Genomic DNA, 24,325 nt, shown 5'->3' on the forward strand with positions numbered 1-24,325 from the left:
GTTACTTACTGATGTATGCAATTTAATAAAATGAGCTGGCTTCTTAAGACACAAACCTTGACTGCTACACCCTGGCCCTTCTCTCTCCCCTCCCTATTGTCATTTCCACTTCTAGGTCAGTGGCTCCTGAATAGCTTCCAGCCTTGCCAGTCATGCCGTGGCCCACATCAGTTTCAACAACATGGATCAGACTAGAAACATCTTTCTGTGCAAGCCAACCTTCCTGCCCAGGTTTTCCATTTCCCTCAGTGGCAGCACCATTGTTACCCCACATGTTCATGAGATTCAAGTCACTCTCTCCTCTGCATATATGCAGCATCCATATGTCCCGGAGTTTCTGCAAACAGCCCTGCTTTCAAACCTTCTGTTTTAGTGTCTGACTATGTGTCAATGCTTGTATCTTGATTTTGGACTGAGAAGACAAAAAGACATAGTGACTATACCTGTCAATAAGCTGGCACGGCGGTCTTGTCTTCCTTCCTTATGCCTCCCAATCTGAATTTATTTCCAGTTACCAGTGCAGGAGTTCCTGTTCTCACAACTGGATTTTGTAATAACATCAGCCCCCTCCATTTCGCTTTTCATGAGTCCATCAGATAGATCCTGCAAACATAATTGCCCTTTATTCTCTCAGCAAAAGAACCCCAAAACACAAAAAGCAAAACAAAAAAAAACCCAAAAATCCACCGTACCTTTCCCCTCCCAACCAGATGAATTCACCCTCGTTATCTCGGGGCTTCCTTCTCTAAAGCCTTCCATCTGCTGCAGCCCCCACAGACCTTTACCTCCCTGAAACAATATGACACTCAGTTTTAGTTTTAGAACTTAACTTCCAACATTCTAAGCTGCTTTATTATTTGTCATCTCTCAAAAGAGATTTTAAGACCCCTAAAGAAGCACAGCTCTTTAGCTGTTTTTGGACACCTTTCGTCATGGGAAGCTGATTTCGGGCAAATTGTAAGTATTCAACAATTATCTTTTAAATGAGATGGGATTGGATAGCTTAGTATGTGAAATGAGTGTCTCTCATAAACCAGTTCCCTTTACATGTACAGCTATTTAAACAATATCATTATTTCCCAGAACAAAAATGACCACATGATAAATAAGGCTTTATAAAAAAACATGGACAAGGTTGTCTTGCTTTAGAATAAAGGTGGGGAAAAAAAAACAAAAAAAAACACACTTTGGGGGCTGTTTGCATTTTATATGTAAACAGTGACATCTGCTGGTGAACACGCACAGCACTGACACGGCACCTTGAAGTGGATTCAGGGTTCAGAAGCACGAATTTCATTCATTCATTTCATCACCGTCGTCTCAGAGACACCCAAAGGCCCCTTGTAAGACCCCAGAATCGGGTCATGTCCGCATACTCGATGATGATGGATGTGTTATTCTGGGAAATCATGTAATTTAATTAAGACAGTGCATCGATAATTAAAATGATTCTCCCTTTATCGGTTTCATTAGCCCAGTTTTAACTTTTAATAGTCTTCCCTTATGATACATTTTCCCCTTGGAAGATTCCTGCCTGGCTTCCCTAGGGGAAGTGCTTAAAAGCATCAATCTCATCATAGTTCAGCAATCAGGAGATAATTTTGTTCCCTAATTCTGTTTTTCCAGCATGTTTGTAAACTATGCCATCAGGGATAAAAGTGTTTGAAGCTGAAGCTGGGGCTGCCATCCAAATGTGGAAAGCGTGCCAGAGGACTATCTTTCCCAGCCCCGCTGCATCCTGCACGCCACAGAGACGAAGCTCAGCTCCGGGATCAGGTAAATATCAAGAGCCACGCAGCAGCATGCCTTCCATTCACAGCAGAACAACGGGTGGTTTTCTTAGCCAACCTGGCTGCACGGGAGAAAGCCAAGCAACACCATTGATTTAAGCCCCAGGGAAAACCAAAAATCTCTGGCCACCTCAGGTTGTAAATCTGGCATCAGATGTTAGAACCTTGTATGAAAACAGAGACTACTAGGTTTTGCTGTCACTTGAAAGGAATAGCCCAGAGAAAAGCCTGACTCTAAAGAAGTGCTGTCCCAGGCTCAGGACCCCACAGCAACTACATGCCTGGGCCGGGAACTGCGGGGAAGGCAGCCCAGAATGGTCACATCTCACTCTGCAGCCCCCTCAACGGACAAGGACACCTCCTGTCAGGTTCCGAGTTCTAGTCATTCTTCCTTGTCTCTGAGAGCTGTCCCTCTTTTCATACCATTTCCACGGCCACCCCTGGTTCAGCCTCAGGTGCCTCGGAGGACTCCCTGGCCAGGCCCCATGGGCACACTCTACACACATGATTGAACAAGACCTCTAAACAAGACCGCAAAGCAGGCCCGTTTCCTTCAGGTGACTGACGTGGGAACTCAGGCTGAGAGCGACAGACCAAGCAGACACCGCTAAAAAGCTGAGCCAGGACTCCAGCCAGGATCTGCCTGACTTTAAGTAACATGCGTTTCCCACTAAACCCGTGTCATGGCTTTCCCCAGCTCTCAAAGCTTCAATGACCCCACTGCCTACTGAATTCAGTCCCAGGGGCTGAGCCCTCCGTGCCCTGCCCTGCCCTACTCTTCAGCCTTGCCCAGCTCTTCCCCTCCACGAACATCCCTAAGTCCTCCCCACACTCGAGACTCCCCAGGAGTGTCCCTTTGCTCATCTGCAGTGTCCTTTCTACCAGCCCATCTGCCCTTTCGAAGTCTTGCTCACTCACCAATACTTCTGTGACCCCCCGGCAGAGAGAGCAAATTCTCTGCTAAACCCTTACACTTCCACCGCACTTACCTCAGAGTTCTTTACACAGAGGGTCTCCCCCTGCTAGACTGAGCCACCTTGCAGGAAGAGCCTGTGCCTGGATTTTCACATCTTTGTATGTCCTTCCATCCTTAGCAAAGGCACCTGGAATTTAATCAAAATCACCAAATATGTGTTGGACGGATGAATAGGTGGACAGATTTTAAATAAATAAAGTATTTATCTAGGCTGTTACCTCTCAGGATGCAGGAAAACGTATTTGATTTATAGACATATAGTGTTGTTGGTGATGGCTATTGACTGAACGTTTGCAATCCCTCGAAATTCATGTTCAAATCCTCATCCTCCATGTGATGGTTTTAGAAGGTGGGCCTTTGGGGAGGTGATTAAGTCATCAGGGTGCAGATCTCATGAATGGGATGAGTGCCCTTGTGACAGGGACTCAGAGAGCTCTCTGGCTGCCTTTCCGCCTCGTGAGGATGCAATGACAAGGCAACCACCCGCAGCCAGAAGAGGGCCCTCACCGGAACCCAAGCCAGCTGGCCCCTGATCGTGGCCTTCCAGCCTCCAGAACTGTGGGAAGTGGATGTCTGCTGTTTGTGAGCCCCCCAGTCTACAGTGTTCTGTTACAGCCGCCCGAGCTGACTACCACAGTGATATTACCAATGATGGCAAAACACCAAACAGTACATGGTGATCACTCAGAGTTCCTTCGTTGCCAGATATAGAGACGACTTTTCAAATTCCAGCTATAATCCTCCCAAACCTCAACTGAGGAAATGAATCATTATCACCAACTGCAAAACTCGCTGTTACCCTGCAGCAATGAGAAAGAGGGCCTTTCTCCTGTAGACCTTCCCCTAGGTGGGCCTGGGCACACTTCCTTTCCTCCCAGCCTCCTGGGGCCTTCTAAACTGCCTCTCCACTGACAGAACTAGCAGCAGACGAGCCTGGGGAGGCTCCCCTAACCTCTTGTAAGGAGAAATTATTTTTCATTTCCTTGAAGGTTTGAGCCCAGGCAGGCTGGCCGTACTCCGTCCCCACACAGCAATCCCAGCACACCTCACCTAGGAGACAGGGTGGGGCAGAGAGAGATGGGGGCTGCTGGGGCAGGAGGGCTGGCCCAGCCCCAGCAGGATCACTGCCCTGGAGAACACACACACCGCAGAGCCCCAGCCCCACTCCCAGGATCCATCCTGACCCTGTCCAGTGAAGACTCAACCAAGACTTCATCCTCAGAGAAGAAATCGTAAAGGAATTCCTTGACATGCTCCCCTTCTCTAATCTGGTATTAACAAATGGCATGATGGACTAAATGAAGAGAGGAGGAAAGGGAGAAGTAAATAAACTCCAGGTTTTGTGGACGTCAAATTTTAAGAAAGCAAATGAGAACTGAGTTCAATAATGACCCCGGTCATTCTTTAGCAAGGCAGGAGGAAGAGTGAAATAGCCTGGATCTTCAAACATCCCCAATTCAAGGGACAAAATTCCATCGTGCACTCCCTAACCAGTGAATTCAGCTATGGGCATTGTAGTCGTATCAGTCACAGGGTTGAAGGCTCTTGCTGTCAGAAGAGCTTGGCTGTGTGTGTGTGTGTGTGTGTGTGTGTGTGTGTGTGTGTGTGTTTCTCCTGGACAATATGAAGTGTGTTCTGCCTGGTTCAGCTTCTTCACCTGTTTCCCATCTCAGAGAAGAGGTAGTTTCTCCAAGACTGGTCCTTGGAATTTTGTGATGCAGAATCAGCAAAAGGGCAGAGAAAGCTGAGACTGAGGGCTAAAGGAGGAGGGGAGGACTAAGAAAAAACCTGAACAGGAGTGGAGAGAGAAAACAGTCCCTCCGCAGAGAAAGAGTAGGAGGGGTGAGGAGCGAGGATGCTGACAATCACAGCCCAAGAAAAGTAGAAAAATAGGAACCAAGCAGTGGGGGAAAAGGGAGTCAGGTCAAATGGGTTTCCCATGATCTGTAGATTGGTTCTTCTCTGTGCTTTTCAGTTAAATCAGACTGGCATTTCCTCTTAAATTTGTATTTGCTATTAGGTCTGCTGTTCTTTGAATATGACTCTTTAGAGAGATGGAGCCGCGTGGGTCTTCAGCTCATAAGATTTTCTCAGTCCTAGTCCTGTCCTTTTGTCTTACAGCTGAGGAAATGCCAGCTCAGAGACATAAAATCACTGGCCTCAGTATGCACCACAATTTACAGCTGAACTTTGATTCCTCTGCCTGTTAGTCCAATGTAGATTCCACTACCCCATGCTAAAAATATACTTGTTCCTAAACATGCTCCCAGCCACATCCGTCCCCACCTTGACATGCCTCCTTATGCTGTAAGTCTTCCTGGAAAGCTAAACAACCTCACACTCTTCAGTAAAGAGCATTTACATGTCTGAAGAGAAAGTACCCCACCACGACAGAAAACGTTCCCAAAATGAACTCAGTTCTGGGGCTGGAAGCTGGGATGCATGCAGGTAGATCAAAGGCAGAACCTTACCTTGAGGAGACACTTGGTGAAGTTAGAAGGGACAGATACTGGGCTTTAAAGGGCCACGTGTCTGAGCAGGACTCACATTCCATCCAACAGATGGCAGTAGCCACATAGTTTTTTAAATAAGCACATAGAAGTCCAATGTTCAGAAGAAAACAGAATCAGTGAAATGAGATGTAAAATCTTTCTGTCCTCACCAAAAACCAAGTTACCACTCCTATTGAATTAACATGAAACTCAAACAACAACAACAGAACCCATCTACGCAAACACTGGTAGATGCAATCAATTAACAGCCCACTAACGACATGCTACTGATTACAAATTATAACTAGCAATTGCTTTGTGTCTTGTTGTTATTAGCAAGATGAAAGAGGATTAATAATTGCTCTAGTATGTTGGGTTTAACTAACTTAAGTGAGTGGTGGAATATGCTTTCCGTTTTCCACATACCAACACGCTTGAAGGAAAAAATAATGGAACCTCTTGGTTGCTAACAATCGTTTAACCCCCACCTCATTCTTAGAATTCTTCACACTTCTGAACATGACTTCTATTCTAGTTTTCAAATTGAGAAAGCACCTATATTAAAAAGCAGTGGTTCTCTCCCCATTTGGGATTACACTTAAATGTATAAGGTAGAGAGAAGTCTAACAGAGACGATAATCAATGTCAGTTGTAATTGTATTCTGCTGTCAAATACATAGTAAAATATGAGCTTCTTTTTGTGGGACTGCATTAAAAATACATTTCTTGAGCTCCTTTTCTTGCTCATTCTATTTTTATTCCCCGTTTTTTCCTTGGCTCTTCCTATCCATGATTTTCTGCATATCTAATATCATCACGCAGAGGAAAAAGCACTGCCTGCACCTGTCCACCAGCAAGGGGACATTGCTTTGCATAAACAGACAGAGGGGCAGGCACCTCAGGGGACTCGCAGAAGTGCCTGGATATTTTGAAGTACTTGAGGAAAACACAATTATGCCTGTCAAACACCTCAGGAACTGCTAGCTCCAGGTAAATCGGTTTTAACATTAGGTTGCTAAATTTCCTTCCATGATGTCATATCTTTGCAAAGCTTGGTTTTTGGTGACTGCTGTGATAGCTGTGGGGGAAAAGGTGATATGTCCTATCCGCTTCCAAGGTTTTATATATTGCTAGTGCCCAACTGATGCACCTACATACTATTAGTAAGTATTGTGGTTATTTAATAATACAATAAAATATGATTTACTTCTTTCAATGTGTACATACTATTTTTTACCCAGCTACTAAGTTGTTAGGACATAAATACTTATTAAGGTAGTTGGACCCAACAAGGTCATAAACATAATTATGAGGTATTTCTTGTGGCCTCAGGGCCCTGTGAATAAGATTACTAAGACATTAGGGTGCTGTGAACTGAAAATGTTTAGGAACCGCTGAACTAAACCATTCACAGGGGTGAGCTGGTTTATTCCTCTCAAACATCTTACAGTCATTTCAAGGCTGGGCATGATCACTCACAACTGTAATCCCAGCACTTAGGGAAACTGAGGTGAGAGGATTGCTTGAGGCCAGGAGTTCGAGACCAGCCTGAGAAATGTTGTGAGACCACAGTCTCCACACACAAAAAGTAAAAATCAGCTGGATGTGATGGTGCACGCCTGTAGTCCTAGCTACTTGGGGAGCTGAGGCAGGAAGATTGCTTGAGCTGAGGAGGTTGAGGCTGCAATGAGCCATGAGATTGCACCACTGTACTCTAGCCTGGGCCACAGAGTGAGACCCTACCTCAAAAAGTTAATTAATTAATTAAAAATCATTTCAAAGTATGAACCATGAATGTAAATAACTGATATAAAAATCTGCAAAGAATGAATCAGAAATAAAAGAAAAGAGCTTGGGTTTAAATCTTGCCTGCCCCACCAACTGGGTGAGTTCAGGTGACCTGACTGAAACTCGGTTTTCCTCTCCTTTGTGTAGGTTAGTGGAGATAAGGTCTTAGCACCTAAGATCCTTCCTGGTACTTGCAAATGCACAGTAAGTGGTAGCAATTATGATTTCTAAATCAGACATGACCCATACAAGCATTTCCTTCCTGGAGAGGAGGGGTCTTAATCTGGGGAGTCCAGTGCAAAATAAAAATATGAGGATCTTTGTTCCAAAACTAATAAGAATTTCAAGATGGTGTCAGCAGAGCTGAGCAGCTGTGGGAGCCTACGTGAAGTTGCTCCCGCTCTTGCCAATTTTCTCAGGGCTTTCCAGCTCAAATGAGTCTTTCCTCCTGCACCGAATCTTCATACTCTTATCACCTGTGCCAAATAATTACTCACCGACTATTATCCTGGTCCCCAGTCAACTGTAGCAATATGTAATATCATCATATTCACCACTAGCGGCAGGGTGACATTCTCTTTCCCAAGTGGATTGTGTCCGTCTGTTTGTGTTCCTATGGAGGAATGCCTAATGGCTGGGTCATTGATAAAGAGAAGAGGTTTACCTGGCTCACAGTTCTGCAGGATGTACAGGAAGAGTGATGCCAGCATCTGATTCTGATGAGGGCCTCAGGAAGCTTCCATTTGTGGCAGAAGGGAAAAGGGAGCAGGCACATCACATGGCAAGAGCGGGAGCAAGAGAGAGAGAAGGGGCAGGTCCCCTCAGACTCTTTTAAACAACCGGATTGTGCATGAACTAACTGAGCAATAACTCACTTATCACCAGGAGGATGGTATTAAACCGTTCATGAGGGATTTGCCCCCATGATGCAATCACTTCCCACCTGGGCCCACCTACTACATCAGGAATCACATTTCAACATGAGACTGCAAAGAACATCCAAACCACATTACAGATGATCGCATCCTTGTGGGCAAGAGACTGTAAAGAGTGCTGACTCCTTTTCTACCCCACAGCCTCCAGGCACTGCTGGCACATATTAGATGCTCAACAAATACCTGTTGGCTAAATAATTGATGGGAGGGTGATATGGCTGTGTAGTTGTTAGCACCTTACTACCATATTCTCCAGGTTGTAAAGGCTGTGAGTGGCAGACTGAAAGCACGCCAGGTAATCTCTGTAGCGGGCATACTAAAGAAACTAAGAGGCCATCACACGAGTGGGTGTGTTCACCCTCTGTGTGTGTGTGTATTTCATTTTCCTTTATTTATGGTTTCTGATATTGATACACTTTATTTTTGGAAGAGGTTTAGGTTCACAGTAAAGTGAAGCAGAAAGTACAGAGAGTTCCTATATACCCTCTGTCCCCACACATGCACAGACTCCCCAACTACCAACATTCCCCATCAGGATGGTACATTTGTTACTACTGTTGAAATGGTATTGACACATCATCACCCAAAGTCCATAGTTTACATTAAGATTCACTCTTGGTGTTTAATACGGGTTTTGATAGGTGTATAATGACACATATCTACCATTATAATATCAGACAGAATAGTTTCATTGCCCTGAAAATCCTCTGTCCTCTACCTGTTCATCTCTCTCTCCCCCAAATCCCTAGCATTAACTTTTACCATCTCCCTAGTTTATCCTTTTCCAGAATGTCACATACTTGGAATCATACATATAAAGGCTTTCGAATTGGCTTCTTTCACTTAGCAATATGCGTTTAAGTTTCCTGCATATCTTTTCATAGGTTGATAGCTCATTTATTTTTAGTGCTAAATAATATCCCACTGTATGAATGTCCCACGGTTCATTTATCCGTTCACCTATTGAAGGACATCTTGGTTGCTTCCAAGTGTTGGCAATTATGAATGAAGCTGCAGGATTTTGTGTGGACGTCAGTTTTCATCTCCTTTGGATGAACGTCAAAGAACACAACTACAAAGAATACAACTGCTGGTAAGGGTATGTTTATTGTTTAAAGGACTGGCCAAACTGTCTTCCAAAGTGGCTGTACCATTTTGCATTGTCACCCATCGTGAACGAGAGTCCCTGTTGTTCCCCATCCTCACTAGCATTTGATGGTGTCAGAGCTGTGGAATTCAGCCCTTCTAATGTATGCAGTGATATCTCATTGTTTTTTAATCTGCATTTCCCTGATGGCATCTTGTGGAGCATCTTTTCATAGGCTTAATTGACATCTGTATCTCTTCTTTGGTAAAGTATCTGTTAAGGTCTTTGGCCCATTGTTTAATCCAGTAGTTTATTTTTTTTCTTAGCCTAGCTACAGAGGCTTATCAATTTTATTGATCTTTTCAAAGAACCAGCTTATAATTTTGTCGATTTTCTCTACTGATTTTGTTTCCAATTTTATTGATTTCTACTGTAATTTTGTTATTTCTTATCTTCTGCTTACTTTGGATTTAATTTGTTCTTCTTTTGCTAGTTTCCTAAAGTGGACTGTGAACTTCATAGGAGCTTCTCAGTTGCCCCCAGTCCCTTAGGTAGGACAGGATGGTTACAGGTAACTGGAGTTGGGTATTTCCCCTTCCCCTGGGTAAGTTACGTTCTGATAAAAACCCAGCATTTAGGCTCTAATAAAATAGTTTCTCCTGAGGGTAGGCCTTGTAATAAGAAGGATGCTCTGGCATATTTCCAAGTAGTTGCTTTTCTCCTCCCCTTGAGAGAAGCATAAGGGAATTTTTCTCTGATCTTTGCTTTGAGAATCTGGGAGAGTGCCTGCAGTTATACCTCATAGAAGTATAAGAGCCCTTCTATACCTGGGTCTTCCTGGAATTTTTAACTCCCATCTTTTCCACACTCAACCTCTGACAATGTGTCAGTTACAGTTCAGCTTTTCCCACGCTGGCGCTGGTGCCCATGGAGGTTTCTGCTCTAGAGTTTCTGCTGTTTAGAGCAGATTCATTGTATCCACATGTCTGTCTCTCCAATTTTGGGGACAGCAGCTTACCCTGTGTCCTCACTTTTCTGATAGCTCTAAGAAGAACTGTTGATTTTTCAGTGTGTCAGTTTTTTGAATTGTTATTAGGATACAGTGACAGCTTCAAAGCTCCTTTTGCACTGAAGTGAAAACTGGAAGTCCTGTGTTCTCTTTTAAACACTGGCACACTCTAATAAAAACAATTTAATGACAGTTGACCCCGTTCACAAATTTCCACTGCCTCAAATTGCCCTATATGTGTGGGAGTAGTCTTCAGACAGCCCAGTCCACACATAGGACGGGCATTGACCAAACTTCAGCAACTCGGAAACTCTACCCTAAGAATTGGGCCAGACAGAGTCAATCTTCCCCAGTAGATCATCTTCCACCTCCTTGTGAAGATCAAAAAACAGACATTAATCTCCAGATAGAAAAAAAAAATGAATCAGAAAGAAAAGAGATGCAAGACAGAGAGCAAGGATGAGTTTTTTGCTCCTGGGTAGAGTCACAAGCCTGGTCTCTAGCCGAGCATCCTTTTAATAGACTCCTCTTTTCCACTTAGCTTCCCCAAGAAAATGTCTCTTTCTGTTTGCCATCAATAAGTCACTCAGTGCGAGTGACTCTGTCCATAAACTCTAGTGGGGATGAACACCACATTTCCATATCTCCTGAGCTCCTGGAAAGTAATCTGTCACCAAGGTGGCGCCAAGGTCCAGAATTTTACCTAGAGCCCAGTCAACAAGGAAGAGCCCGTTGCCAAGGCCAGGGAAGCCAGAGTAGCCACATCTCAGCACTCCAGAGAGCACAAATTGTGGTAAAGTCAATGAGAGTGGTATCCTCAGATTTTTCCAACTAAGGATTCAGCATGAAATAAACTATGCCCAGGAATAAGCTAAAAGACTGTTTCCTGGGAGAGAAAACCAGATCTGGAAGGAAACAAGAAAGTACCACCCAGCTAGGAGAGGATACACGTCAAAAACAGCCCTGAGGGTAAGGGACTACATATGCCTTTCTTTTGGCTGTGTCTGCAAAGAGGACAGATGTGTCATAGAAGACTACAGCCAAGAAGAGAACTGCAAGGAATAACAAGGAGTCTAAGGAATCTTGGGATTCAAGAGAGGTCCAGGAAACTACAAAAAGGCTATAGAGTGGAATCTCTTAGTCTCACAAAAGTCTAGGCTCTGTCTGCTCTGTTTCTCCTCCCAGATCAGACAGCTTCAGCCAAGAAAGCGATAGAGGAGGAGGTCAGAACAACATCCTAGTGATGCCACCATGCAGCGTGTTGGATTTGGTCACCTTCAACTCAACCGCAAAGTGGCAGGACATTTAATTTAAATATTCATTTGTGCTTAGTCATCTTATGGTATTCCCTTTCTGTTTCAGGAGGCAGAGGGGCTCTTAATCATCAAAAATTTTCCTGGTTGGCAGACAGAAACTACTGAAAGATTCTTCCAGTTTTCATGACCCACATAGTCATTGAAGGGGTCATTCTTGTTATCTGGGTGGAGGCAGAGGCTGAGAGGAAAGATCATGTATTAGTACTTCATTCCTTTTTAAATACCAAATAATATTCCACTGTATGACTATACCTCATTTTGTTTATCCATACATCACTTGATGGATATTTGAGTTGTTTCCATAAATCATGATGCTTTTTACATTGATACGCAAGTTTTGTGTGGATATTTTTATTTTTCATTTTTCTGGTGTACATACATGAGAGTAGAATTGATGGATCATATGAAAACTCTATAATTAACATCTGAGCTACTGCCAAACTGTTCTCTCCACCATTTAAAATCATGCCAGCAATATATGAGGATTCCAATTCCTCCACATCCTTGCCAATACTTATTAATGTTTACTTTCTAAATTTCAGCCAACCTAGTGGGCAGTTTGCTCATTGAAAATTTGATTTGCATTTCCCTAATGAAAAATGAATAATAACATTGAAAATCATTTAATATGTTTATTGGTAATCATGTATCTTCAAAATGTATAGACAAAACTTTTCCGCATTAAAAAATATGGGTTGTCTATTAGTTGAGCTATAAGAGTTCTTTATATATTCTTGACACAAGCCCTTTATCAGACATATCATTTCAAATATTTTCTCCTATTCTGCAGGAGAATCACATCACTTTCTTGATGGTATCCCTGGAAGCACAAAATACGATATTTTGAGAAAGTCCTATTTAGTTTCTTTGGTTGCTTGTGCTTTTTGGTGTCATACCTAAAAAATCACTGCCTAACTTAAGGTCATAAATATTTACTTCTCTATTTCTTCTCAGTTTTATAATTTTAGCTCTTACATTTATGTCTATGATCAATTTTGAATTAGGTTTTGTATATGGCATGTTGTACAGGTTAAACTTTTATTTTTTGCCATGGACATCCAGTTTTCCCAACACCATTTGTTGGAAAGACTTTTATTTTACCCACTAAATTTTCTTGGCATCATGATTAAAAATCATTTGATCATAAAAATGAAGATTTATTTTTAGATGATCAATTCTGTCCCATTGATTCATATGTCTGTCTTTATGAGAATGCCATGCTGTCTTGATTACCATAGTTTTGTAGAACATTTTGAAACTGGAAAGTGTAAGTTCTCCAAATTTGTTCTTCTTTTTCAAGATTATTTTGGGTCTTCTGGCTCTCTTGTATTTCCTTATGACTTTAGGATAAGCTTGTCAATTTCTGTCCAAAAGAGGTAGCTAGGATTTTGATGGAGACTACATTGAACCTACAAATCAATTTGGGAAATATTGCTGTCTTAGCAATGTTAAGTCTTTCAATCTGTGAACATGGAGTGCTTCTTCATCTATTTAAGTTTGTCTTAATTCCTTTCAATGACAATTTTTAGTTTGCAGTGTACAAGTCTCAAACTTGTATACTTCTTTAAATTTATCCTAAATTATTTCATCTTTTTAATTCTATTAGAATAGAATTGTTTTTCTTAATTTCATTTTCATATTGGTCATAAAATGCCTAGAAATACAATTGATTGTTGTATATTGTCCCGGTATCCTGCAAAGTAGGAGAACTTGTTTACTAGTTCTAATAGCTTTTAAAAGATATTATTTCTAGCATTTTCATATCATCTAGAATAGAAATAGTTTTACTTCTTTCTGTCTACTCTGAAAGCATTTTATTTCTCTTTCTTGCTTGATTGCCCAGGCTAGAATTTCCAGTACAATGTTGAATAGAAATGGTGAGAGTAAACATCCTTGTTTTGTTCATGATCTTATATGAAAAGTATTCTGTCTTTCACCACTAAGTATGATATTACTTGTGAGTTTTTCATAGGCTTCTTTATTTGGAAGAGGAATTTGTGTCCTCTTTGTTGAGTGTTTTTTTAAAGAAAGGCTGTCGGATTTTGTCCAATGTTTTTTCTGTGTCTATTCAAATTATCATGTGATTTTTGTTCTTTATTTTATTAACATGGTGTATTAAGTTGATTGATTTTTTAATGTTAAGCCAACATTTATCCTGGGGAAATTCCCATGTGGTCATGGTCATTCTTATTCTTTTTATATATTCTGGATGTGAATTGCTAGTATTTTATTCAGAATTTTTGTGTCAATATTCACAATGGATATCAGTCTGTAGTTTTCTTATGCTGTCTTTGTCTGGTTTTAGTACTGGGGGTAATATTGTCCTTATAGGCTAAGTGGGTAAGTTCCTTCCCACTTTGAAAGAGTTGGGGGGATGGGTATTCTATTTTTTGAAAGAGTATGTAGGAGATGAGTATTCATTTTTGCATAATTGGTAGAATTTGCCATAATTGGTAGAAGAAGCCACATGGGCCTAGAATTTCCTTTGTGAGAAGTTTTCAAATTATTAACTCAATATCTGTACTTTTTAATAGATCTATTTACATTTTCTATTTCTTCCTGAGTCAATTTTAGCACTTGGCATCCTTATAGGACTTTGTCCATTTTATCCAGGTTATCTAATTTGTCAGCACACAGTTGTTTTGTTTTGTTTTGTTTTGTTTTCGAGATGGAGTTCCGCTCTTGTTGCCCAGGCTGGAGTGTAATGGCACGATCTCAGCTCACCACAACCTCCGCCTCCCAGGTTCAAGCAATTCTCCTGCCTCAGTCTCCTGAGTAGCTGGAATTACAGGCATGTGCCACCACACTCAACTAATTTTGTATTTTTAGTAGAGACAGGGTTTCTCCATGTTGGTCAGGCTGGTCTCAAACTCCCAACCTCAGATGATCCACCTCCCAAAGTGCTGGGATTACAGACATGAGCCACTGCACCAGGCCTGGCATAGTTTTTATAGTTTCCCTTATAATCTTTTTATTTCTGTGAGATTGGTTTTGATTTTAAGACTTGAGTCTTCTCTTTATTTTTCCTGCATAGTCTACCTAATGCTTTATATACTTAATGGTCAATTAGGTCTATTTGTATCACAGTGTTGTTAAAATGTTCTATTTCCTTAATATTCAGCCTATTTGTTCTATCTACTATTGAAAGTGAGATAGATATTGAAGTTTCCAATCATTGCTGAACTGTCTATTTCTCCCTTCTGTCAGTTTGCTTCCTGTATTTTAAAATTTGTGTTGTTAGGTACAGATATGTTTATTATTATTGTGTTTCCCAGCGGGATCACTACCACTTTGTCACTATCCTTTATGATTAGTAACAAGTTTTGTCTTAAAAACTATTTTTCTTGATATTGGTATAGACACTTCAGCTCTATTTTGACTACTACTTGCATCGTATTCCTTTGTCCATCATTTTACTTTTAATGTATTTGGTTTTCTAATCTAAACTGCATCTCTTATAGACAGAATAGAATTGTATAATATTATTTATTCTGCCGGTCTCTGTCTTTTGCCTGAAGTATTAATTAATCATTTATATTTGATGTAGTTACTGACAAGGTAAGATTTATGTCTGCCATCTTTCTACTTGTTTTCCACATGCTTTATGTGGTTTCTGTCCCTGTACATGCCCATTAACATCTTCTTACAGTAATACATATTTCTAGTGTACAACTTTAATTTCTTTGTTGTTCATTTTACTATGTATTTTTGAGGTATTTTTGAGTGATTAATAACATAATAACCATATCATTCATATTAAACTAACTTAATTTTAATGGTGTTCAAAAGCTTCATTTAAATATAGCTCCTTTCTCCTTTAATTGTGCATCATGGAAACAATATACATTATAAGCTTATCAACAAAGTTTTATAATTATTGCTATATGGAGTTGTCTTTTAAATCGGAAAGTAAAGTGTTACAAACTCATGTTGATTCAAGTTACTAATAAATATCACTTAATTTCAGCCTGCAACACTTCCTTTAGTGTTTCTTGGGGGGCAGGTCCACTACCACAGAACTTTCTCAGTTTCGATTTTTGGGTTTTTTTTTTTTGAGACAGAGTCTTGCTCTGTTGCCCAGGTGGGAGTGCAGTGGTGTGATCTCAGGTCACTGCAACTTCTGCCCTGCAGGTTCAAGTGATTCTCCTGCCTCAGCCTCCCTAGTAGCTGGGACTACAGGTGCCTGCCACCACACCCAGTTAACTTTTAGTAGAGATGGGGTTTCATCATGTCGGCCAGGCTGGTCTCGAACTCCTGACCTCAAGTGATCCTCCCACCTCAGCCTTCTGAAGTGCTAGGATTACAGGCATGAGGCACCACACCCACCCGGCCTCAGTTTTTTAAAATCTACAGTTGCTTTAATTTATCCTTCATACATAAAGGATAGTTTTGCTGGATATAGAATTCTTGATTGACATTCTTTTTCTTTTGGCACTTTGAATACGTCATGAGAATCATGGCATTCTCATCTCTATGATTTTTTAATGGAAAGCTAGCTATTAATCTTATTATAGACCACTTGCATGTAATGAGTCATTTTTCTCTGTCTTCAGGATTCTTTATTTGTCTTTTAACAGTTTTGCCTATTATATGTGTAAGTGTAGATTTCTTTCAGTTTATCTAATTTGATATTCTTGGATATGAACATAAATGCTTCCATCAAAATTGGGATGTTTTGGGCATTGTTTTCCTCAAGCATTCCTTCTCCTCCTTTTTCTCACCTCTCTCATTCCTGGACTACCTTTATGGGTACGTTGGTATGCTTGAAGGTGTCCCATAGGTATTTGTGACTCTTAATTTTTCTTCATTATTTTATATTTCTGTTTCCCAGGCTGGAAAATCTGAATTGACCTATTTTCAAATTCATTGATTCTTTCTTCTGTAACCTTAAATTTTCTGTTGAAATCCTCTAAGAAATTTTACATTTCATTATGATAGTTTTATTTATTTATTTTTAATTTAATTTTTTTTTTTTGAGACAGAGTCTTGCTCTGTCATCCAGGCTGGAGTGCAATGGTGTGATTTCGGCTCACGGCAACCTCTGCCTCCCAGCTTCAAGCAATTCTCCTGCCTCGGCCTGCCGAGTAGGTGGCATTATAGACACCCGACACCATGCCTGGCTAATTTTTTGTATTTTTAGTAGAGATGGGGTTTCACCATGTTGGCCAGGCTGGTCTCGAACTCCTAATCTCAGGTAATCCACCTGCCTTGGCCTCCTAAAGTTCTGGGATTACAGGCATCAGCCCCTGCACCCGGCCTTATTATGATAGTTTTAGCTCTACAGTTGCCATTTGATTCTTTTATTATTCTCCAGATGGAAATTAAGAGAAATAAACTGAAAAATGGAAAATCTGGGGTGAAGTTTAACGTGGAAGGGCTCTCACAATGACCTCACAGTTTTTATTCTCCGGCTTGGCCAAAATGTAAATGGAAGTGGATGTGTCAGCCTCTTCACTCCATTCTCTGGCCAACTGTCCCTTTTTTAGTCCTGAAGGGGAAGACTCATTTCCTTCCTCAGCTTACTTCTTCCTGTCTGTGAGTCTGTTTCCTTTGAAAATGGTAAACTTTTTGTTAGCAAATGCTAAATGTTAGCAAAAGTGTTTCTTTCCCACACTTGAATCTTCAGTGCCTAGGCCACTGCCCAGTAAACACTAGCTGCTCAACAAATTTTTATTAAATAAAATGCATTAAAATTTTACCACCAGAATAGTAGGTTGACAATCCCTATAAATCTACCTTTCCATCAGAGCAATAAACACAGTAGCCAACATTGTCAAAATCAGTTATTTAAGAGATCTTGAAATTAACCAAATGTTTACAGTAATCTGAGGAGAGTTTGTTCCAGAAAAACTGCAGAGAGTGGGAAAGAACAGAGGGTTCATGGCATTGTAACATAATTTAGCCCCATATCCCTCTGTCTAGCTATACAATAGGCTTGAAAACTATCTGGAGAATAATGCAATTCTTAAAAAGTCTACAGTATGTCTTGATTAGAACAGCAGAAAAAGACCAATATGTACAGATGAAAAAACTATTCTGTCGCTAGATTTAGGGACACTGAGACGTGAAGAATAAAAATAGGTGATAGGAGGCAGAAAATCAAGCTACAAAGAGAAAAAAGACAATAGGCTGGATGCTACAGGTGTTTCCTTAATAGAAAAGGGTGCTTAGGGACAGCCATGGATGGATAATTGGTTTCAGGGGTTTAACTAGCCACAGGTCTCTGTATTTACATGATTCAGGGGGTGTATGAGTCATTCTAATTTCATTTTAAAGGGATTTCACTTTCACCAATTCAATATTGTAAAAATACACAGATTCCTTCCTCACGATTTGACAGAAAGTATTTCTGCATCTTTATTAAATGACCAGAAGATCTTTTCCTCAGTAATAAATTGTATTAAGAGCATTGGAGAAAGTATCAAGGCCACCTTAATCTGAGAAACATTATCCGGCAATAACACAAGTGCTGTGATATTACCTAAATGTCCTCAGCAGAAACTCAATTTCCTTCCTCTAGGAGGTATTCAGTTTCCTTGCTTGTGGCCTTGTTCACACCCAGAGGCTGTATTATGGTCTGGTTCAAGTTAAGCTGATTTCATTACTGGCCTATGGAGATCTCAATACAAGGCTATAAGATGGAGACAGAAATTTACAGAAGAATGACAAATAAATGCAAAATCTATGAACAAATAATTTGGAGTTAAGCACAAAGCCACCAAGTCAATAATCCTTAGTGTTAGAATCCATCCTGGAGGTGCAGACAGAAAGGAAGATTTTCTCTGGCAATTGAAAATGTCCAGATCCCCACGATTCTCTTAATGGTAAACACTCTATATCACAAATGTCCTCACAGACCACCCAGGTACTCTGGGTGACTTTGACAGATGCTGTCAAACTAAACTGTGGTTTCTCATTTCCCTAGAGTAAAGCCCCAACTGTTAACATGTAACAAGAGGATACAAGCTGAATTACTAAAATGTTTAATGAATGCAATTTTTAAGATATGTGGTTTTATACATTTCTGGTACTCTCCAGAGCCAACAAAATTTGCCTCTTCATTTTCTCCTTTAAGCAAAATTCACTGCAGGATAGGCTAGGTGATGCTGTGGTGACAAACAACTCCCCAAATCTCTGCAATTCACATACAAAGTTTCCTGCTCACGCACATAATATGCCCTCCAAGATCTGCAGGGATTCTGCTTACTTTGAGCTGTCTCCATTCTTACTCTGGGACTCTGAGATGTGGGTTGATGGAACAGCTACCGTCTGAAACATTGTCAGTGATGATGACACAGGAAAGAGTGTGGAGCGAAGGTTCTCCTGGCTCTCAAAGCTTTCACCTATAAGTGATACTCTTTCCTGCTTGCATTTCATTACCCATATGAGATATATGGATAAGCCAAATTGGAGGCCTTGGGTGTTGGAGAGCAATAGCACAGCCAGCCCAGCACACACACCCTGTTACACATTCTATTCTGTGCTTCACGCTGGAGCTACAGCTGTGCAACTACAGCCAGACTTGGTCTTACCTCCATAGGTCTACAGTCTAGGGAAAACACAAACAAGGGACCCCTCAGTGCTGAGATTCCCCGCCTGCCTGGTGGGTGGGCAGAGCCAGCAGAAGGATGCCACTATGACAAGTCGCCCAGCCCAGGAAACCTCTTCATACCCACTGGCCTGAGATTCCCATCCTATTCCAAGAGACACTTGATAGCCCAGCCTGGGAGAACCTGTTCCATTCCTCAAGCAGCACCAGCAGGGAGTGGGATTCCCAGCCCTCACAGATAAACAAACACCAAAATCTCTGAAATATAACTGATTTAGAACCGCAGCCCACAAAAGTAATCCAGGACCTGAGTGCTGAACCTAAACAGAGTGACTGCCTGCTAAAATTAAAAAAAAAAAATTAATAGAATCCAGAGTTTCTTCATATAATAGACAAAATGTTCCGGATACAATAAAATATCACCCATTTTGCCAAAAACCAAGAAAATCACAATTTGGATAAGAAAAGACAGTCAACAGTCAGTGACATCAACACTGAGATGAATAAGATTTGGAATTATCTGATGAAGATTTTAAAACAGTTGCAATAAAAATGCTTCAACAATCAATTATAAACTCAGTTAAACAAATAAAAACAATTTTAAAAATCTCAGCAAAGAAACAAGTTACACAAAAGAACCAAATGGAAATTAGAGAACTAAGAAATATAATAACAGAAACTTAAAAAAACAACTTCTTAGATGGGTTTATTTGTGGAATGGAGATAACAGAGGATAGAATCACTGAACTTGAGGATATAATTTGCCTAATTTGAGTAACCAATCTAAACAATCAGAAAATATCCTTAATAAATATTAAGGATATTCTCAGGGACCTGTGGCACTGTAAAACAGATCTAACATTTCTGTCATCAGAGTCTCAGATGAAGAGAAGAAAAGAGAGTAAGGCTGAAAGAAGGAGTAGACTGAAAACTTCCCAAGTGTGACAACACACACAAACCTATGGATTTGAGAATCTGAGTGAATCCCAAATATGATAAGCCCCAGGAAATCCATACCAAAGACAAAGAAAAAACATTTTGAAAGAAACTAGAGAAAAATGACAAATCACCCGTAGGGGAAGAATGATTGAAATGACAGTAGATTTCTCATCTGAAACAGTGGAACCCAGAAGGAAATGGCACAACATTTTTCAAGTATTTGAAGTGAAAAGAAAATTCAACCACAAATTTTATGTCTGGGAACACTATCCTTCAGGAATGGAGAGAAAATAAAGACATTCTCAAATGAAAGAAAAATTTGTGCCTAGCAGACCTATCCTTAAAGATTGGATAATTTATCAAACAGCAAGGAACTGATAAGAGGGAATCCTGAAGCATCAGAACAGAAGAAGAAACAACAGAAATGAAAATATGGAAGCCGGGCACGGTGGCACATGCCTGTAGTCTCAGCTACTCATGAGGCTGAGGCAGGTCAAGGCTGCGGTGAGCTATGATTGCACCACTGGACTCCAGCCTGGGTGACAGAACAAGACTGTCTCTAAAAAAATTTTTTTTTTTAAGAAATAAAAATATGAGTACATGCAAAAGACTATCCTTCTTATGGTTTTTCTAAATCACATTTGATGATTGAAACACCATAAAATACTCAAGCCGGCCAGGCATGGTGGCTCATGCCTATAATCCCAGCATTTTGGGAGGCCAAGGTGGGAGGATCACTTGAGCCCATGAGTTCCAGACCAATGGGGACAACATGGCAAGATCTTTGTTCCCACTAAAAACAAGCTATACAAAGAAATACATTCAAAACACAAAGACACTAACAATGTATCAAGGTAGAATCCAAAACAATTATTCAAATAACCTAAGGAAGGTAAGAAAATAAACAGAGGAACAAGAACCAGAGAAATCAAACAGAAAACAAATAATTAGAAAGGTAGACTTAAGCATCAACATATAAATACTTATCCATATCAGTAATTTAAACACAGCAATAAAAAGACAGAGGTTGGCAGATACAGGCAGACTGAAAGGATGAATGATTAAACAAAGTGGTTCATCCATACCATGAAATACTACTCAGGAATGAAAAGGAACAAATTATTGATATGCACAATGACTTAATGGATCCCAGGACAATTAGGCTAAGTGAAAAAAAAAAATCCCAAATATTTCATACTGTATGTTCCCATTTCCATTTCATTTTTCGAAATAAAACTTTAGAACTGGAGAACAGTGGTTACCAGAGGTTGAAGGCCGGGGTGGCAATGGGGAATGGTATGGGGGAGGTGGATGTGGGTGCAATAGGGTAACACAAGCAATTCTAGTGGTGATGAAAATCTCAGTATTTTGATTGTGGTGGTGGAAACACAACCCTACACGTGATAAAACTGTGTGGAACTAAACACCGTATGCACTCACACACATGCTCACATGAGTAATAAACAAAACTGGGGAAATCTGAAATTGATGGGGAGTTGTATTAATGTCAATATCTTGGTTGTGATATTACATTATAAATTTGCAAAATATTACCATTACAGAAAACTGGGAAAGTGAATATGGGATCTCTCTATATTATTTCTTCTTTATTTTATTTTGTTTTGAGACAGGGCCTCACTCTACCCAGGATGGAGTGCAGTTGCACGATCACAGCTCACTGCAGCCTCAGTCTCCTGGGCTCAAGTGATTCTCCTGCCTCAGCTTCCTGAGTAGCTGGGATTATGCACACGTGCCACTAATTCAGCTAATTTTTTTTTTTTTTTTAACTTTTTATGGAGCCAGGGTCTTGCTATGTTGCCCAGGATGGTCTTGAACCCCTGGGCTCAGGGATCCTTTTGCCTTGGCCTCCCAAAATGCTGAGATTACAGGCATGACCTATTGTGGCTTGCCTGTATTATTTCTTATAATTGCACATGAATCTGGAATTAGATCGATGCAAATTTCAATTAAAAATAATTTGCTTCCTGACTTTTTAATGATCGCCATTCTAACTGGCGTGAGACGGTGTCCCATTGTGGTTTTGGTTTGCATTTCTCTAATGACCAGTGATGATGAGCTTTTTCTCATATGTTTGTTGGCCGCATAAATGTCTTCTTTTGAGAAGTGTCAATTCCTGTCCTTCACCCACTTTTTGATGGGGTTGATTTTTTCTTGTAAATTTAAGTTCCTTATAGATTCTGGATATTAGCCCTTTGTCAGATGAGTAGATTGCAAACATTTTCTCCCGTTCTGTAGGTTGCCTGTTCACTCTGATGGTAGTTTCTTTTGCTGTGCAGAAGCTCTTTAGTTTAATTAGATCCCATTTGTCAATTTTGGCTTTTGCTGCCATTGCTTTTGGTGTTTCAGTCTTTTAGTCATGAAGTCTTTGCCCATGCCTATGTCCTGAATGGTATTGCCTAGGTTTTCTTCTAGGGTTTTTATGGTTTTAGGTCTTACATTTAAGTCTTTCTTTTTTTTTTTTTTTTCCTTTTGTTTTTGAGATGGAGTTTCACTCTTGTTGCCCATACTAGAGTGAAATGGTGCGATCTTGGCTCACCGCAACCTCCGCCTCCCGGATTCAAGCAATTCTCCTGCCTCAGCCTCTCGAGTAGCTGGGATTACAGGCATGTGCCACCATGCCTGGCTAAGTTTGTATTTTTAGTAGAAACGGGGTTTCTCCATGTTGGTCAGGCTGGTCTCGAACTCCCAACCTCAGGTGATCTGCCTGCCTTGGCCTCCCGAAGCGCTGGGATTACAGCTGTGAGCCACCACGCCTGGCCACATTTAAGTCTTAAATTCATCTTGAGTTAATTTTTATATAAGGCGTAAGGAAGGATGAAGCTGGAAACCATCATTCTCAGCAGACTAACACAGGAACAGAAAACACTGCATGTTCTCACTCATAAGTGGGAGTTGAACAATGAGAACACATGGACACGGCGAGGGGAACATCACACACCAGGGCCTGTCGCGGGGGTGGGGGGCTAGGGGAGGGATAACATTAGGAGAAATACCTAATGCAGATGTCAGGCTGATGGGTGCAGCAAACCACCATGGCACATGTATATCTATGTAACAAATCTGCACGTTCTGCACACGTATCCCAGAACTTAAAGTATAATTTAAAAAAAATAGTCATTTGCATGTTTAGAGTTTTAAAACATGAGCACACACTCATCTACACATACAGAGTGCAGCCTGCAATCTTCTTTCTTTATTGAAACAGTAATTTCCTTAGGGAATTCACTGCCCCTCACATTGTCCCTGCCCTCTCCCCTCTGGCATCTGTGAAATGTTTGGACAAAGAGAGGCACTGCAGAAAGCACACCTGGACGCGTGCCTCTGCCCCCGCTTTTGTCTTCAGCTCTGATTACCGCTGCTCAGGCTCTGGCTCTGAGTCGGCGGCGGCGTGAGCTGGCTCATCAGGAGTGTGAACACCGCAGCCCTGACTAAGCCCAAATTTGGCAAGCCAAGAGAAAAAGAAAGAACAGAAAAAGGAAAGCCAAAACTGCAGGGAGGCAGGATTGAGGAAGAAGGATCTGCACGCGGCAAACGGAGCTGCTCTCACGGGTCCTTAAAGGCCACTGGCCCTTCCCCTGGCAGCAGGAAGCAGCAGAAGGAAGAACACAGCGCCTTCAGCCACATCTTTGTGATTAATTATAATCTTCATCTTAACCCGCAGGCTGCAGGGGCGTATGTGCCTTTCAGGACACACAAAAGGCACAGCTCTTCCCCTGCTGCTACTTAAATTCTCCAGAAGACTAAACAGATTAGACCAGTGACTTGGTGTGTGTGTGTGTGTGTGTGTAAATATATATATACATACATATATCTACACACACATATCTATACATACACACATATATATATATATATATAAACACTGGTGCAAGATCGTATCATCATTAGGGGAGTACTGTTATTAATCACCTGTATACATTTGGTAGTTTATCAGCATTGACAGACATTAAGGGTATGATTTAGTCAATCTGTACTCCATAATTAGGGGAGCAGCCTCTCTGTGGGGTAGACATTGATATAAGACAAGGGAGACCTGGGCATGGGTAAGGGAAACCACCACCAGGAGTATGAGCATCTCTGTGACCACTTGGGCAACCTCTCCTGCTCACCTGCCAGCAAGCAAATATGAAGGAGAGGCGCCTCACTGCCCCTTGAAGTGGTGCATCTCCCTCTAAGGGAAGAGAGGTATTCAGCTCAGCTCAGAGTCTGCTGTCCCTAAAATCTTCCCTCATCTCCTGGCTTTTCCTCCCCTTTCCACCATCACTTTCCCCTCTGCCCAGGCTGGACCCCATGGTCATGACTGTAAACCACTAGGCTCCCTGGGAGCCTTAGAATTGTTGCTTTCCAACCCAATTATTTTCTGCATTTTCTTGTCCAAGGATTTCTGAAGAAAGTCACAAATCTGTGTTATTTGGATTCCCAA

General features: G+C 41.1%; 1 long non-coding RNA gene across 1 annotated transcript; it reads left to right on the forward strand.

Annotated features, from left to right (window-relative positions):
- Positions 1-1,626: 1,626 nt before the first annotated feature.
- LOC104656425 lies at positions 1,627-20,489 on the forward strand. The gene is made up of 3 exons (XR_747122.1): positions 1,627-1,776; positions 6,081-6,248; positions 18,469-20,489. It is a non-coding gene; the product is annotated as an uncharacterized LOC104656425 (long non-coding RNA).
- The last annotated feature ends 3,836 nt before the right edge of the window (positions 20,490-24,325 follow it).

This window comes from Rhinopithecus roxellana, chromosome 5, assembly GCF_007565055.1.
Source record: "Rhinopithecus roxellana isolate Shanxi Qingling chromosome 5, ASM756505v1, whole genome shotgun sequence".
Classification (NCBI taxonomy): domain Eukaryota; kingdom Metazoa; phylum Chordata; class Mammalia; order Primates; family Cercopithecidae; genus Rhinopithecus; species Rhinopithecus roxellana.